Below are 3,645 nucleotides of genomic sequence, written 5' to 3'. Positions count from 1 at the left end.
CACTCCTCTGGATCTTTTTTTTTTGCCAGTCCTGGGGCTTGAACTCAGAGCCTAAGTACTATCCCCAAGCTGCTTTGGCTCAAGGTTGGTGCTCTACCACTTAAGCCACAGCACCACTTCCAGCTTTTTCTGTGTATGTGGTACTGAGGAATGGAACCCAGGACTTCATGCATGTTAGGCAAGCACCTTACCACTGAGCCACCTTCCCAGCCCTCCTCTGGATCTTAACTTCAGAATAAAATCTTTTTCACCTTATTTGTTTGTTTGTTTTGGTTGGTCGTGGAGCTTGAACTCTGGGCCTGGGCGCTGTCCCTGTGCTCTTCAGCTCAAGGCAAGCACTCTACTGCTTGAGCCACAGCGCCACTTCCGGTTTTCTAGTGATTTTTATTGGAGATAAGAGTCTCACGGACTTTCCTGCCCTGGCTTTGAACCTCTATCCTCAGATCTCAGCCTCCTGAATAGCTAGGATTACAGGCGTGAGCTGCTGGTGCCCAGCTCTAAGTGCTTTATGTATACTATCTCTTCCTGCATGGGTTGGCTTTGAACCACTATCCTCAGATCTCCGTAGCTAGGATTACAGGCGTGAGCCACCAGCACCCAGCTCTTTTTTTCTTTTTATTAAGTGGAGCTCTCACCTTTTCATTTAAAGGGAGCATCTTACTGCTTATCTGATGTCCTAACTGCCTTCAGGCTATTACTAAGTACAGTAAGGATTACCATGACCACAGTTGCTCTGACAACTAGGATAACTAAGCCCAACAGTGACTAATGGGTAGGTAGTTCAGAAGATTCCACGGAAAAGGGACGATCCACATCCCACTGATCTCATCCTGCTACAAAGAATGTCAGGGGCAGGCAGTAAGTGTAGGGGCCCTGGATGCCAGAGCAATAAAAACAGGGCTACTGGGCACCCCACAGACGGGCCCAAGACCTACCTACCCCTTGCAGGATATGCCCTCAAACCCTAACGTCATCTCCCTAAACTCATCAGAAAGTTCTGGTTTAAAAAAAAAAAAAGCTGATAAGCCCTGATTCCAAGGCTGGGAATGTGGCTTAGTGGTAGAGTGCTTGCCTAGCATATGAAGCCCTAAGTTAAATTCCTCAGTACCACATACACAGCCAGAAGTGGCGCTGTGGGTGCTAGCCTCGAGCAAAAAGCAGCTCAAGGACAGTGCCCAGGCCTTGAGTTCACGCCCCAGGACTGTCAGAAAAAAGGAGAAGGTGGAGGAGAAGGAGGAAGAAGAAGAAAATGAAGAAGGAAGAAGAAAGAAGAAGAAGAGGAGGGGGGGGAAGGAAAAGGAGAATTACCTTGCTTATGTGATTGTACCCCTCTGTACGGTATTTTCACAATAAAAAACTTTTTAAAAAAAAAAAGCAGCAGCAGCTGCTGCTGATAAAGGCTGATAAAGTTCCTAAAAGCTAGAGGAGCTGATGGCTCATCCCTATAATCCTAGCTACTCTGGAGTCTAGGATCTGAGGATCAAGATTCCAAGCCAGCACTGCAGACAAATCTATGAGTTTCTTATCTCCAATTAACCAGCCAAAAAAAAAAAGCTGGAAGTGGAAGTGTGGCTCAAGTGCTAGCCTTGAATGGAAAGTAAGCTGGAGGCTCTAAGTTCAAGTCCCAATACATATACACACAACAAAGAAACAACCTTTTCTATCATTTTCATCCCCTTACCCCGTCCCTTGGCAATCCTGGGCCCTCATCTGAGGGCCCTCCAGAGCCTGAGTCTGCCTAAAGAGAGCAGGACTGATGCCCCTCTGCCCTCCCCTGCTCTCCCCTGACCCCCCGACTTGGAGAAAGCCTGGAAAGCTGGGCCTGGGCATCCTGCCATTGTGGACTCAGGAACAAAGCAATGTCTGAGCTGGTGTGCCTCCCACCCTGCCTGGTGCTCTTGCCACCACTCTTGATCATTCTAGGAAGCCAGAGGGCCGTGGCAGGGATGGAACCTAAGGCCCTGTACAAGCTAGGCAAGTGCTCTACCACTGAGCTGCCCCAGCCCCCGGGGAAGAAGCAGGATAGACAGATGAGGAGACAGAGAAATTCAAATTAGTGAATAGTGAAAGGGCCAGACTCAGACATTAAAATCAAGAAGTTAAAGAAAAAGTCCAAGTCATTAGCTACTTTCATTTACTTTCAGATGTTACCAGTTTAGGGAACATAAAGGAGTTATCTGCCTCAGCCTTTACCTGGTTCAAAGCTGCAAACTCCCAGGGCATAGGTGGCTCATGTCTGTAATCCTAGCTACCCAGAAGACAGATCCCAGGATCATGCTTTGAAGCCAGCCTGGACAGAAAAGTAAATGGGGCTGTGGCTGGAAGTGAGGGCCCCTTCATTGGGAGCCACAATGGGTCTTCAGTTTAGTCTCTTGGTTATACTGGTGTTTTGAACTCAGGTCTTTGAGCGTGCTAGGCAGGCACTCTACCCTTGAGCCATGCCTCAGACCTAAGTCTGGGTCCTCTTTTATTTATTATTATTATTATTGCCAGTCCTGGGGCTTGAACTCAGGGGCTGGGTACTGCCCCTGAGCTTCTTTTGCTCAGGCTAACACTCTACCACTTGAGTCACAATGCCACTTCTGGCTTTTTCTGTGTATGTGGTGCTGAGGAATTGAACCCAGGGCTTCATGCATGCTAGGCAAGCACTCTACTGCTAAACCACCTTCCCAGCCCCTAAGAGTGAGTCCTCTTAGGAGGAAAAATTGGAGGGGTTTGAGCCAGGAAGCAAGGAGATCATGAGACATGTTGTACTGGTCCAGTTACATAGATGACCCTAATATCTAGCCAGCCAGCCAGCCAGCTACCTACTATGTGTATTTTATATAATACATATTAGGAAAATGGAGGAGAAAGGAACAGGCTGGACTTGATCTTCCACAGGAAGGACTGTTCCTTGAAGAACAGCAAGGGGCAGAAACCTTCCCATGGGATTGGAGTTTGTGCCAGGAGGTAGGGGTTGGAGTTAGACTTTTGTGGGGTCTGAGCAAGGAGACAGAGGTTACTTGAGTCCAGTTCAGGGAAGGTGACTGCAGGTGCAGGCAGAGAATAGGGTAAGTATAGGGAAAGTTGACTCCCTTATCCAAGATCTCAAGCTTTTTAGCATTCAAACAGCTCTACATCTGTCTTGCCTGGATGGTTTGACCTTCTTGGGGTCCACTTCTCAGTCTTCCAACCCCTTAACTCTTTCCTGGTCACTCAGCTAGGCCTCAGAGTTCCCTACAGGTTAGGCCCACAATGCAGTGTTTACAGCCAAGGTTACCCTGCCTGCGTCAAGCACATCTGTGTATATCTGGAGTTTTGCCTGACATCTGCATGTAGCTGGGAAAATAGGGTGGGGGGTCAATCCTTCATATTCTGTCTTTGGATACATAAAAAGATTAGGCCAACAGGGGAGAGGTAAGTCCTTCACATACTATCTATCTATCTATCTATCTATCTATCTATCTATCTATCTATCTATCTATCTATCTATCTCTATGCACTATGCACAGAGCACTCTATGTACACTATACGTACACTATATAGAATTCTCTAGTATGTATCTATACACTATATATCAGACTATAAATATATGTGTGTATATATCTCAGAATGAAAATCAAAATGGATTTACCCATGCTAAAATTCCAAAATGAAACTAAA

The sequence above is a fragment of the Dipodomys merriami genome, unplaced genomic scaffold, assembly GCF_024711535.1.
Source record: "Dipodomys merriami isolate MVZ:Mamm:240054 unplaced genomic scaffold, mDipMer1.0.p SCAF_45, whole genome shotgun sequence".
NCBI lineage: Eukaryota > Metazoa > Chordata > Mammalia > Rodentia > Heteromyidae > Dipodomys > Dipodomys merriami.
The sequence above is the reverse complement of the archived record's forward strand: the minus strand, read 5'-3'. Positions refer to the sequence as shown.